General features: G+C 41.4%; 1 long non-coding RNA gene across 1 annotated transcript in view; it reads left to right on the top strand.

Moving 5' to 3' along the window:
* Positions 1-15310, top strand: part of LOC139757104 (uncharacterized) — a 324993-nt gene that overhangs the window by 125414 nt on the left and 184269 nt on the right. Inside the window, exon 8 of the long non-coding RNA XR_011714503.1 lies at positions 9480-9585. This is a non-coding gene — a long non-coding RNA (uncharacterized lncRNA). The remainder of the gene's footprint in view (positions 1-9479; positions 9586-15310) is intronic.

The raw sequence follows: 15310 nt of genomic DNA on the forward strand, positions 1-15310 counted from the left end.
CAGAAGGACGGAGGGGTTAGGTCTTTCTTTGGCTCACTTCTTTACCGGACAAGGAGAAAGAATGCCACCTCTTTCGCCGAGGACTTCTCCATTAGGTGGAAATGTCGAGGTATGTGCAGGAGATAGGAAGAGTTTGGCGGTGTCCTGAATCGAATATCTCCATATACCTTCACCTGAAGACGATAATTTTGAATTCTTTTATGTCCATTAAAGTTACGTGGACATGTATACGACCTAGGTATACGACTATTCCTTTTCTAGCCTTACCAGTACGACTCTACCATCACGTCATCAGTGAGACCATCTTTTTTCCTTTAACTACATCGACTGTTCCCCCCAACGTGTGACTGGTGCCACATCAGCGCAACCATTATTCTTGACTGCAAGTGGCCCTCCAACTTACCCATTCTGCTACAAGTGCCTCCTTCATCGTTAACTACCTCCTTCACCCCAACTACCTCCTTCACCCATAACTTTTTTAATATTGTAACGCAATGGCAGAAGCAAAACCATGCCGCAGTCATGGCCATCTTGGATGAAAAGAAAACAGTATGAGAAAAAGAGAATGAAGAAATTAAGCGATTTGGAAATGATATCAGTAGAACGACGGGCACAGAGGAAACGCCGAGAGGAAGTGATACCTGAAGGAGACGAAAGGTTTTTTATTTTTACTGTGGCTGAGTTGGAGGAATATCCTCCCTATATAATTGAGCAGTACTCCACACAGGGCGAATAAGACCATGTACATATGAAATACCTGCTGACAGGGATAGTCAGAGAGTTGTTGTGTAGGGGTTACCGTTGAGCTCTACCAGCGTGTCAGATTTGGCGTTTCACAGGGGCAGTAGGGTGGACGTGTCCGGCTGTAAGTGACTGAAATAGATTGTGGTTGGAGTTTCCTAAGTGAGCAAGACAGTATATATTTACTGAGAAAGTTCAGAGGTAAAATAAAAAACAGAGGTCAAATATGCTGAAAGAGTGGTCTTGACATTTGGAGGCTCTTGCTGAGCGTTTAGATATTGTTATAAATCCTTATAAGGAATAATACCTCAACTCTTCCGGGATCATCTCATGCAGAACCTAACCAATCCTGTGGAGTACAGTGAAGCCCCTGCATTGTGGATTTCAGCATATGAGAGTGAGGAGAGGAATGCCTTTTGGCAGAAGGTCAGGTAGTCGAAGAAGTTGTATAGTTGGAAGAGCTGGATGGGTAGGGGAAGTGGGAGGTGGGGCGGGGTAGAGATATGAAACACAAAAAGTATTCTTGGAATGTTTTGCTTTAAAAGTTGGGAAGATCGAAAGTTAAGAATTGTGTGAGTAACATGTCAAATGTTGTGTATGAGATGGAAAAAGTACGAGTTTGTGGACTGAATGCTAGCCACCCCCATGGTAGCACCTCCCTGGTCGGTGCATGCTACCTACTACCTACCACACGTTCACTGTACAGCTACCTCCTTCTCTCCCAACTTCCTGCCACGCACCATAAAACTACATCTGCCACTTCCTACCTCCTTCGTTACAACCTCCTTCTTCCCAACCTCCGTCCGTCTCTACTAACTGCCTTTGACTTCATATACTGCTGGTTACCTCATTCATTACTAACTACTTACCTCATCCACTCTTATTCAGCTCTTTCATCCTTAATTGCCTCCTTCACTCCTAGCTTTCTCCTTCACTTCCAAATAACATCAACCGTCATCTCTGACTACTGCCATTACCCCCCACTGAAACCACTCAAGAGATGTACTATCCCCCTTGTCTCCCTGCTAAACGCGACTATCGTCCCTTAGTCTCCCTACGACGACTGTCCCCTTAATTTTCCACCAACGTGACAATTCCTCTTGACTCCCCACCAATGTGACTTTCCTCCCTTACTCTCCCTACAACGACTATTACCCCTGCAACTTTCCAGTGGTGCGACTATCTCCCTTAAGTGCGACTATCCTCACCTAATCCCTGGGTCTGGCGGAGAAGTCCACAGATGCAGCGGAAGGAGGTTATGTTCGTCAAGGACATAACCATAAAGGTTTGTATCACGTACCATAAAACACATAATGGCACGCACTTACTCTCATCATTTTAATTGGATTTGTCTTAATTGCTTCTGTTCCTTTTTATGAGGTGAATTTATGGTTGTAGGCTGGCAGTATCTTCCGCCTGATGGCAGAATGAAAATGGGGCTCCCAGAATCAGGGGATGATGTATATATATAGTGTAGTGGGTGTTGTGTCTTGAGGGACAACTGGGAACAAGGATGCTGGAACCGGAGCTGGAACTTAAGGGCTTCAAGAGGCGGCGGAAGACCAGGGCTGTTGGGAATGGAGTTGGACCTCGAGAGTTTCTGGAGATGGCCGAGGAACAGGGACGCTGAAAAGCTGAACCGTAAGGGCGTCAAAAATGGCAAAGGCCCATGGCTGCTAGAGTTTGAGGTGGACCTGGAGGGCTTCATGAAGTAGTAAAAGATGAATGGCTTCTGGAACTGAAATTAGATCTTGAGGACCTCAAGAGCTGGAGCGGGATGAGAACTACTGGAATAAGAGTTGGACCTTGTTATGAACCCACTGGATGATCAGGAACAGCTTGAGAAAGATGCTTTTTTGATATCGTCTTTAGACAAGACACACTAGTATGCCAGGAAGCCTGTAATAAATTTTATATGAGACACCTTAGTGATAGGAAGATCATGATCACTTTGTGCGCTTGTATTGTATTCATGATAACCAATATGACAATTAAAAGTTCATAAGTTGAAAATTAACTTTTGTTTTCGAGTTATTGGTAATTCGGGAAAACAACAACCCAAAAAAGGCAATTTCCCTCGAGGGAGCCACATGGCCCGGGCGGAAGATGTGTCACCTAATTAAGGAAACATTCATTTTCAAGGGAGTTTGTCACCATAGATGACAAAAAAATCGACAAGAACGAGTAAATGTTGCAGTCATTAATGTAATTTCATCTATCCTCCAGTATTCCGGAATTTATATAATCGCACAGCCTTCAAATATTTTTGGTTTCGTTTCTCTCCTTCACATCTTATTAATCCTTTTACAGCCCCCACTACCTCATCCTATGGATATTCATGGGATTTATCTTTGTGTTCTTTTATGGAAACATTTTCGTAAGTGATAAGTGTTCCTTATACCTTGATTGTTATGAACCAAGGAGAACTGTGCTGGGTCTTGAGTGCAGGTAAACATGAACAAAAGTAATTTTCTGTATCTTGAAATTCCTTCACGATCCGATGTTTATATTCAGTTCTCCTTTATTGTCATTATACTCATTGTAAATGTACTATCTTATAGATTTTTTCCTAATCACTCGTATATTTTTTTCTTGGGCCTCTATTACGTTTTCAATGGCTTATAATTCTGGACTTAACAATTTTATTTACATTTGAAATCACTATGATAAAAAAAATGCTGAGTTTATAAGTAAGGCATTATAGTGATAATGACAGCAACTGGGTGTTACTGTAACTTCTTTAATAAAGGTAAGAACCGCAAAATGAGAGCTTCAATTTTTTCTCTACCTCGTTTTCAGCTAACTAGGCTGGGAACTGGAACCACATCTATTAGAAATTATACAGAGTATTTCAATCAGTAGAATATGTGTCTGGACGAATATTATTATTGTTTGTCTTCTTTAGTCTTAAGGGTTTGTGGAATCTAGCCTTTCTTATTGTTTTTTCTTTGAAATAGCAGCAGCTGGTCTGTTATGTTCACTGAAGGTTAGGTCGTAACCCACTATTACCCTGTCTTTCACATTGCTCCTCTGAGACGGAAAGGTGTTCGTGTTCATACGGGTCTCTGTGCTGTAAATCTTACTTCTTCACTTCCGCCATAACCGAGAACTTAGAACTTAGTTACTTTAGTTTACACAGTCTTCTTAAGATCAGCTTTTTATGAATATTTTTGGAACATAAAGGAAAAATGTGAAAAGAAGTTTTATCTTTTAGTACGATTTTCATTACGATGTATAATCTCGGTTGTTTTTCCACAAGTTGACCTAGCCCAATAGCAAGTGAGGAGGAAGAGAAGAACATGGGAAGCCCTACAACTTGTGGAAGAAAACCACATTTGGGTGTGGACTGCCTGCAACACACGAGAGTTAAAAAGATACTGTTACGTTACCGAATACTGGACGTTATGTGTTGAAGGCCAGGGTCTTGCCGTGTACCCTGTTTTGCGGAGGTATCATCAGTATTTGAAAAGAAAATGGGGAAGGATACCAGAGAAAATGTGATGTTGGTTTTATCTTTGATGATTAACTGTCTGCAATATTTTTCGGAGGTAAATTTTTTAGGGCATTATCTTTTTGCAATCTCTTACATGACATGTAAAACTCGTGTTTCTTTCTTACAGTATTGATGGTGTTATGATGATGCTGTTAGCATTCATTATTTGACCACAGAAAACTGTCATGATCAGGCTGCGGTAGTGTCCACTGCCATTTTTTTTTTCTTGTTCCTCAATTTTTGTCATGTTTTTCGACAGAGTAGACGGCGCACTAGGTGTAGACAGGAAATAAGATCCTGCGCAAGTGAGTATTTCGCACTGGTACTGTGAGACAGTTGGTAACTCTCGGGTAGGCAGTTGTGCTGTCTGTTTCTCTCCTTACACTACAAAGCGTTAGATTTTGACTGACTCATATCTTTATTGATAGATACGACCTGTCCCTTTTAAATGGGCTATTTTTACCTCTTCTCTCTCCTACTTCCATATCTCGTTAGTCATATATTCATATATTTAAAGGCTGGCATTGATGAGGAATTTTGTCCGTGACAGAAGCATTCGACGTTAAAGAAATAGCCTCAAGACAAGCTAGTGGATATTCAGCGTCGTTGCTCAGCCTCTTCTTCTTACTAAATTGATGATACGTCCCCAGTACAACACGGGTTAATGGTCGTGAACAGAGACTTGGTATGATACGAGGTCACGTCTCGTGTTCGCCGATACGGATAATATAGACTACTACAGTGTCTGGAGCCAATCTTGACGTAGAGGGTAGAGTGTCAGGTTGATGCCGTGATGTATTTCAGATAGGGTAGGCAGGTGGCGCACGGAGGACAGAAAATAACACGTATTACAGTAAGATGTAGTCGTTACGGTGGATTGATATACATGTGTGTATCCGTGTGTCTTCTGCTATATACTGTGAGGTGTAGATGATACCAAACTGCTTGAGTAGGAGGAACGATCCCTTAGAAAGATGACCAGGCCGCTTACTTGACGCTCAAGGGTCAGGTGAAATTCAAGTTATCATATCAATGGGTCGCACTGTCGTGCTCAAACGCCGGACGTGATCCGATCTCAGAGTAGTTTTTGAATTTAAGAAACCCACCCGTACAAACATATATTTGTCCAGAATTATGTATAAGTGCTGTATATTATACTTCTGCTAGATGCATATATCATGTAGATCCTACGAGGTCATATACATAGAGATTTTGTGGTCTGATATATGGAGGGTAATTCATTGGCAAAGGAATGCAGGTACATGAAGATTGGGAGGTCAGTTTGAATGGAGAAAAACTGGAGGAAGTGAAGTGTTTTAGATATCTGGGAGTGGATCTGGCAGCGGATGGAACCATGGAAGCGGAAGTGGATCATAGGGTGGGGGAGGGGGCGAAAATTCTGGGAGCCTTGAAGAATGTGTGGAAGTCGAGAACATTATCTCGGAAAGCAAAAATGGGTTAGTTTGAAGGAATAGTGGTTCCAACAATGTTGTATGGTTGCGAGGCGTGGGCTATGGATAGAGTGGTGCGCAGGAGGATGGATGTGCTGGAAATGAGATGTTTGAGGACAATGTGTGGTGTGAGGTGGTTTGATCGAGTAAGTAACGTAAGGGTAAGAGAGATGTGTGGAAATAAAAAGAGCGTGGTTGAGAGAGCAGAAGAGGGTGTTTTGAAATGGTTTGGGCACATGGAGAGAATGAGTGAGGAAAGATTGACCAAGAGGATATACGTGTCGGAGGTGGAGGGAATGAGGAGAAGAGGGAGACCAAATTGGAGGTGGAAAGATGGAGTGAAGAAGATTTTGTGTGATCGGGGCCTGAACATGCAGGAGGGTGAAAGGAGGGCAAGGAATAGAGTGAATTGGAGCGATGTGGTATACCGGGGTTGACGTGCTGCCGGTGGATTGAATCAGGGCATGTGAAGCGTCTGGGGTAAACCATGGAAAGCTGTGTAGGTATGTATATTTGCGTGTGTGGACGTATGTATATACATGTGTATGGGGGTGGGTTGGGCCATTTCTTTCGTCTGTTTCCTTGCGCTACCTCGCAAACGCGGGAGACAGCGACAAAGCAAAAAAAAAAAAAAAAAAAAAAAAAACATATATATATATATATATATATATATATATATATATATATATATATATATATATATATATATATATATATATATATGAACTAGCAAACATATATACACACATATACAGAAGCACATATTCACAGACATTCATGCATGCACACACACACACGCACACACACTGCAGGGAATCAAGAAACAGACAAAGCTTAACGCTATCTATAAATCAAAGCAAGAAATATGGACTTTAGGAATACATAGCAGAAAGTCTGGAAGATTTCTCCAACCTCTCCTTCATCTGCCGTTTTTCTTTTTATCTATCATAAACCGAGGAGAACGGATGGCGAGAGTTCATTTCGGAATGGCCGAGCGTTCACGGAGAAGGAGAGGGAGTTTTATCTCTAAAGGTGGCGAGTTGATCATAAGAACGCTAAGAGTTATGATTTTGGTGGTTAAAACTTTGTAGTAATATATCAGACTGTTTACCACAAGATTAAGAAAGTAACTTAAAAACGTAAGAGTATATTTTGGTATGACTCCGAGATGTAGTCATGTCATGGTGTCCATATCATCAAAAGTGACCAGTAATTTCGAGACGTTTAAACCCTCACTATGTGTTATTCCCACAACAGTATATTATAATGTTACACTTCCTGACTTAAACCTTCTCTTTATTGTCTCAGCATTTCTATTGCACATATTTTCTCTCTATAATTTCACCCTTTGGATTCAGTTAATTCATAAACTGTTATTATCATCATTATTATTATCATTATTATCATTGTTATTATTAATATTATTATTATTATTATTATTATTATTATTATTATTATTATTGGTGTTATTATGATTATAATTATTATTATTATTATTATTATCATTATTATTATTATTATTATTATTATTATTATTATTATTATTATTATTATTATCATAGATAATATTATTATTATTATCATCATTTTCATTACTGGAAATTTTCCTGTAGTCAGCACATGTAGGTTACAGTATTACTTATTGTTAGAAAATGAATGATACAATTTTCTCAGTAGTTGCAACATCAAATAAAATTTTTTCCTGAAACTTAGGGACTTCCATTTCAACATTTCCATCATAAATTTTTGAGCATAATCTTTATAATGTTTCCGTCATTGGTATTGCAATATGCAAATTTAAGCCGTCATACAAGTCTCTCTCGTATTTTCTTCATGTTTCCCGTCTCTTCTTATACATCTGGGTTGCTGTTAATACAACATGACCATACCCATTTATCACACTAGTCCAGAGAATTCATCATTATCTTTTACAATCAAATTTCCATGAATTGTCATGCGTAGATGTGTGTCTTTATGGTCGTCAGAGCTGTTAATGGACACTGCAGCGTATGTGTATTTATACATCTCGTTTTGCGTGTGTGGAGGATGGCAGTGTTGCTCTACGTTCTCTCTCTCTCTCTCTCTCTCTCTCTCTCTCTCTCTCTCTCTCTCTCTCTCTCTCTCTCCCTCATAACGTCAGCGCTGCGTGCCAGCTCTGCTTTATGGTATAATATCGTGGGTAGGTTAGGATAGGTAGGAAGATGTTGAGGTCCTGGGCCTGGTGGTCTGGGTCGGTGTGTTGTCTCTCTTCCTCGACCACATGTGGGTTGCTGACATTCACTTCACTAACGCACCGCTCCCATCTTGCACATAACACTCGACGTCATGCGGTTCACATAGTTCTTTATTCTTAACTAAACTTTTCTTGCGGTGAGCTCTACGTGCTAGCCTGTATTGTGGCAAGTCTCGCCTTACATACTCGTAAGTATTAAGGACTCTTGCTCTCTAATGTAGTGAGCGCTGAGGTAACCTTGCTTCTTGTTACAGTCTTTTTATGTGTGTGTGTGTGTGTGTGTGTGTGTGTGTGTGTGTGTGTGTGTGTGTGTGTGTGTGTTTGATAATAATGTGTATAGTGGGTTACGAGAATGTGTTCTTATTTTTTATGTCTATATCTATGCGTTTGATTTGCTTGAATTATCACTTATCCAGTTTTATGTGTTCATCTTTCTTTTTTAGGAGCTTCTTCGTCTTTGTAAGCTGTATTTGCCTACCTTATATTATATTCTGTATATATTGTGAACATCACACATAAGTGATACATGTCTGTGTTCAAATACATTACACACTCATACTCCCTCTACCGTCCATGTTAACAATGTAAGTCTTTGCCGTATGAAGTTGCGTGTCTGTATTTTCATCGTTGTATTTATACCTTTTTTTTTTTTTTGTGTGTGTGTGTGTGTGTGTGTGAGGTTGTTCTGTACAAGTCTTTGCCGTGCTGGTCATGTGGCTGAAGCCGTACACGGTGGTAGTGTCAGACATAACCATCATTACTAGCAGACACTGGAACGGCATCGTAATTAAACCCTTTACACTGTCATTGTATATTCATTGAATATTCATGAGACCTGTATCTTTTATCATTCAATTTACATGCAAAGGTAATGAGGAATTTACATCAGGAACAGTTGTTATATTTCTGGAAGTGTTTGTCATTAAGTATTGACTGTTTTCTGTGTTTGATGCTTTTGTTTGTCATCACACATTGACTACTCTGTGTGTTGCATGCTTTTGTTTGTCATCACGCATTGCCTGTTATGTGTTTTTAAGGGTTTTGTTTGCCATCAAACATTAACTGCGTTGTGTGTTTCATGCTTTTGTTTGCCGTCCCTAGTGTTCTTTATGTGTGTAAATATTATGTATTTGTATCACACGACTTTACAGCACTTCCTCGTGCCTTCTTCCTCCGTGTCTGTCTGTCATAAATGACCCCCTTCCTGGTCACCCACGACCTCTCTCTCTCTCCCTCCACATGCTACTGCTGCCGTCTACCTCATCACCTTCCTGTTCCTTTCCACGAGTTCCCTTCCCGGCACACCTGCCTCGCCTAGCTGGCCCCTCTTGGTCACAGTGGAGGGGTCATGGCCTGCTAAAGACCCGGCGGGAAGCCCCACTCACTATAATCCGGGTTAAAAACTCCCAGTCTACGTACGCTCACTGTAGTTGTAGCAGCACTTCGGACGTTTCCACGAATGTTCGTCGCTTTTGAAATACATTTTAATGTTAGGCGACTCGAAGTCTGACGAGCATAAGGTAGCGTCCCATAGTTTAACTTACCTTCTTTTTTTTTCTAGATCACTTGGAAGGCTTGTGATGGCAGAGTTCCCCCTAGGCTGTTGTGCAAGCCTATGCTGACTGAAGTGAGTCATATCTGGTTAGTGGAGGAGCCGCTGAAAAAATGTAAGTAAAATCTAGTCATTTACAGATATAATTTTTTATATAAAGTGTAAGTACTTCACTTTTTTCGTGATGAGGCGTCCAGAGGAAGCGTGGTATGTGAATGTTGTGTTGCCTCTTTATAAACCATTCATTTATAACCACCAGAGCAAGGCGGTCCGGCCCTTGGGAATGAAGGCTTAGGATTCACCTGACCCTTACTGCTCACATCAAAGGTCACACCATCATAATTAGGAGGCACCTTACCATTCAGGTCAAACATCACACCATCATAACCAAGGGTCGCAACATTTTGCTCGAGGGTCTTACTCTGGAGGTCAAAACTTGGGTGTTTTATTACTGATAGTTGATTTGAGTAACTTCTTTATTGTCCAACCTACGAACAGAAAAAGCTAGGATGTGACGTGAAGCAATTCTATCGATTGGTTGCTTAGGAAAACTCTTCTGTTGATCATGTTAACGCTGCTTTGGACTCGTATTGATCAGGTGATTGCTCCCTGAGGGAGGCGTTTAGGCACCATCAGAGCTTACAGTCATCTGTCTTCTTATCATTCCTTATAAGTATGCCATGTTAAGATGATATACATTGACCATAGATGAAGTTGGTGTTGTGTGAGAGGAGCCTGGTGGTACGTAGGAAAGAGGATATTGTAGCGTAAAAAAATAATTTACTGACTGTAACTTCCAGCCCAAATGTTTAGTGTGGCAAGACATACAGATACTCAGTAACCTTGGGAGTACAGAGTTGATTCAGATGCAGGTAATGCGGTTAATAAATAACCCACTAAAGGAATAGGACGTTCTTAGGTTACGTCAGTGACAGTGAAATGGTTACAGCGTTCACGAAACCTGAGATCTGGAAGTCTAGGATGACGTTGTATAGTATTGTTGCATGAGCTTATGTGACAAGCCTGAAACTGTCTCAGGTAACTTTTGAATTGCATTTAAGTACATGGATTAAATGAGATATTCGGCAAACCGTAAGTATCGTAGATTTTGAATGAAACTAAGAATTGTTTCTCGAGTTTGGTCACCACATTTGAAGACTCACAAAGAATTGATAGATTAGGTCCTGAGGAAGGCAACAAAGATAGTTCCAGAATTAAGAGAACTGAGGGGTTAGAGGACATCAACATGTCTGCCTTGGAAGAGACAAGAGTAAAGTGTGACTTCATCACAACTTTCAAGTTTCGAGACCAGCTTGATAATGCCAACACTGAACCGATTTTCGAAAGATCCAACGAAAGAATAACTAGACTGTATACGACGAAATCAAACAAGAAACTTCCTAGAAAAGAAGTAAAGTGGTAGCTCTATACATATGGTTTCAGAGTCGTTAAGCACACTCTCTACGTGGTCAGTAGTACTACGCACTAGTCTGGGACAGTGCATGGAGCTGAGACCTGATCTCGAATTAGCAGTGATAGTGCCATGATACGGATGTTTCTGTGCTTTGTGGACCCCCTACTGAATCACTTTTTGTTGTGATAAGTCAGCTATTGAGACATACTGGTGCCATGGATGCCTCCACCACCTTCGTCATGTATGACATACATAGCCAGCTCTTCCACCTTCATTCAAGAAAGTGTCAAACAGTGTTGGTCAGCATGTCAGGGGCACACTCATCCAACACCCTTACTGGTTCTAAAGTGCTCTGAAACTTGCAAGCTGAAGCGATCCCTTTTGTACCTTTAAACCTAACGTATGACGAAATTGGTTTCTTTGAAATGAGTGATGTGTAGGGAGGTCAGGTGGTGTAAGGAGGAAGGTGGTGGTGTGAAGGAATAAAATCAGTGTGGTATGTGGAAGAAGATTGTGGTGTGTAGGGAGAAGGCGAGTGTGGTGTGTGGGAGGTAGGTCGGGAAGCCCTGAGGCAAACGCCACTCATCCATCACAACACACAAGGAACATTTCTTAGACTAGCTTAGCTGCTTTTGTCTGAACCAACACACAGCATTACTACAACCACGGGCAGTATAAACCTACACACACACACACACACACACACACACACACACACACACACACACACACATACACACACGAAGTGTACCTGTGTATGTAAATGAGAACATCGTGAACAAATCACTCACACATTTTATCAAACATACGCCATCATTTTCACGTTACAACTATCGTCTCTTTAGCTAACTTTCCTTGTTCACCCCACTTCCATTTCAATGTTCTTGCCCGAAACAACCAGTTAAGAGAATGGTGTGAGGGTGTGGGGTGGGTAGAATGAGATGTCACATACGGTGTTAGTGTGTGGGGGATGTCTGGGAGAGTGTGATGTGTGATGAGTTAATGAGAAATTATTGGAGTGGTGGAGTGCCAAAGTAATTAGGGGGTGGGAGACGGGAAGAGATACTACATGTGAAGGGTAGGTGTTTGAGGATAGATGATGTACTACGGGCAGGAGGGGAATAGGTCAAGGGAACGGTGGGGCTTGTCGCGACGTCGTGGATAGGATGTAACGTTTGGGAGGGATTTAAGGACAGTCTGGAGAGAGAGAGAGAGAGAGAGAGAGAGAGAGAGAGAGAGAGAGAGAGAGAGAGAGAGAGAGAGAGAGAGCAGGAGAAATGAACAGAGAAATACGACCAAGGAGGCAGAAGACGGAAGAAGGAAAGGTAGCCCAAGTCAGGGAAGAAGTGATTAGATTGATAAGGGGTTGACGGTGAAGGCAGATGAGGGAGAATATGGATAGATGAAGGCAAGTCAGGGTTAACTGAAAAGTAGGGTTTGAGGTCAGCTGAGATATATTGTTCTAGGAGTAGGTAGGAAGACAGGAAGAGGTAGATAGGAAGAGGTAGACAGGAAGAGGTAGACTGAGGAAGTATGGCCCACGAGGAGGTCGACTGCTAATGTTTCTTCCCCAGGTCGCCACCAACTTACTTCTACTGGAACTTTTAGCCCACTATATTTTTTCCAACCATTTTTTTTTTTCACCAGAAAACTTTTGAAATTTTGGAGCGGTGGCTTATGTTCCGTAATCCTGTAGCCGCTCCACCACCACCAGCACCACCAGCACCACTGCTGGTGTGTCTACCTGCTGCACTCGACCTCTATACTGCTTGTTCTTGTCACTATCTTGCACACTTTTATCTACGTTCTCCTTCACTATACCCAAACTGTAATGGCTCCACATGCGATCACTTTCGTTTTCACTCATATAAACATCTTTTCACACATTTCCAGCTATAACCATATGCACCTCATCATGTTTATCTACACCCAGTAATTGACTATATTCAGTAACCCAGTGTACCCATCTACACACACTAAGGTTACGTAAACTCTTCACAGAGTCTATTTGGAGAACCTCTTTTAGACCTATAGGTACATCATGTACGTTGATATGTGATGAAAGAAATGGCAAAACATGATTTGAAATGTTTATTGCATTTTTTGACACTAATTTCTTTATAAACTGACTGTTTTTGTCGTCTGTTATTTGAAAGTAGCAGAACCACGGGCAAACATTATCTCAGATAAACAGTATGTAAGACAGTATCTAAGGCAAACAATGGACCCTGAGGCAAACAGAGAGAATCTAAGACTAACAGTATTTGGGTTGGCATCTGAAGAAATAGTGTTTCAGAGGGATGACGACAGAGACAGAACCTCATCATATCATCTTCAGCAGATGATATCTGTGACACAGGGCGTCTGAGACGGACAGACAGACAGACAGAACCTGAGACATGTATGATTTGCATCGGTCATCAGTCGAGACTGTACGCGAAATTATCATTTGCGATATTCAGTATCTGAGATTCTGACTAAAACTGACAGAGCTTGACAGAAATATGTCAGTATAAACAGTAGGCGAGTCACAGCGTGAGAGCCCTATAAGCCAGAAAGACCCACAGTCGTCCCAAACCCAGACAGATTAATTCTTTTTTATCCGTAATTCAATATGTCGTCGGATGTCGAAGGCATTTCACAGTAAGGAAGCCATACAGCCAACAGCTGTCACACATCGTCATTTTTTTCTTTTTACTTGGACGCTATTTGCTTTTCCTCCTCTTCCTCTGTTAGCTAACCATCCTTTATTTCCATCTTTTGATGTACCTTTTATCTTTTTTGCATTGATGAATAGATGTATGTCTGGGAATATTTCGTGAATCTATTATCATAAATCTTTCCATAAACTTTTTTTTTTTTTTGTCGTAAAGTATGTGTACGTCAGGTTATAGATCAGTCAAGTCATTATATATGTACTTCGATTATCATCTAACCTAACCTACGCCAACTGTCTCCTTGTGTGGAGGGACTTTTGATTCATCTGACGTGCATTTTTCAGGCCTGGGATTATATACAGCGGGAGTAGAGTCTTATTCGTAATTGTTCATTATTCTGTTGCCTAAGAATATCGTAGAGTTAACAATGGTCATATTTTTGATAATTTCATCCTAGAGTAGGTGATGATACCTCGTTAGCAGTGGACAGTCTTGCTGGGATGATTAAGGATCATATAGTTACAGTTTTAAGAGACAATACGGATCTAACTTAAAACTTTGTAGAAAGTATTTTTCTGAAAGGTGTCTTGATATTCAGGCATGTTTATAGATTGTGACAATGTGCAATATTCACGTGCGGTACGATCCTCGCGCACGACGGTACGATCCTTGGGTGCAACGATACGATCCACGAGCACGACGGTACGATCCTCGAGCACGACGGATTGATGCTTGGGTGTGATGGTACGACCCTTGGATACATATGATGGTACGACCCTTGGGTATTTATGATGTCACAACCTTTGGGTATGATGGTGTGGCGTTTAACCTGACGTGTGAGGATCTGGCCCAGGGCCAGGTCAACATACCCCAGGCCGTACAGTCGCGCTCACTGATACAACCGTCGGCTCCAGAATCAGTTGGAGGACCCCTTATTGAAGGACTTAGGGCTGGTGATAATCCTTCAGCTATTTTAGGAGGAGGAAGAGTGGGAGAAAGAGAAGAAGGAGGAGGAGAATCAGGAGGACGAGGAGGAAGAGGCAGGAGGTGATTAACAGAGACGAGGGGAATTCATGAATTGCATTTATGTAGTTAATCGGCTGAATGGTCTGAATTCTTATCTGGTGTACGATGAGACTGCTCATTGACTCCCTATCAATCGGCCTTCCATGACATGTATATATATATATATATATATGTATATATATATATATATATATATATATATATATATATATATATATATTTTGCTTTGTCGCTGTCTCCCGCGTTTGCGAGGTAGCGCAAGGAAACAGACGAAAGAAATGGCCCAACCCACTCCCATACACATGTATATACATACGTCCACACACGCAAATATACATACCTACACAGCTTTCCATGGTTTACCCCAGACGCTTCACATGCCTTGATTCAATCCACTGACAGCACGTCAACCCCGGTATACCACATCGCTCCAATTCACTCTATTCCTTGCCCGCCTTTCACCCTCCTGCATGTTCAGGCTCCGATCACTCAAAATCTTTTTCACTCCATCTTTCCACCTCCAATTTGGTCTCCCACTTCTCCTCGTTCCCTCTACCTCCGACACATATATCCTCTTGGTCAATCTTTCCTCACTCATTCTCTCCATGTGCCCAAACCATTTCAAAACACCCTCTTTTGCTCTCTCAACCACGCTCTTTTTATTTCCACACATCTCTCTTACCCTTACATTACTTACTCGATCAAACCACCTCACACCACACATTGTCCTCAAACATCTCATT

The sequence above is a fragment of the Panulirus ornatus genome, chromosome 24 (assembly GCF_036320965.1).
Source record: "Panulirus ornatus isolate Po-2019 chromosome 24, ASM3632096v1, whole genome shotgun sequence".
NCBI lineage: Eukaryota > Metazoa > Arthropoda > Malacostraca > Decapoda > Palinuridae > Panulirus > Panulirus ornatus.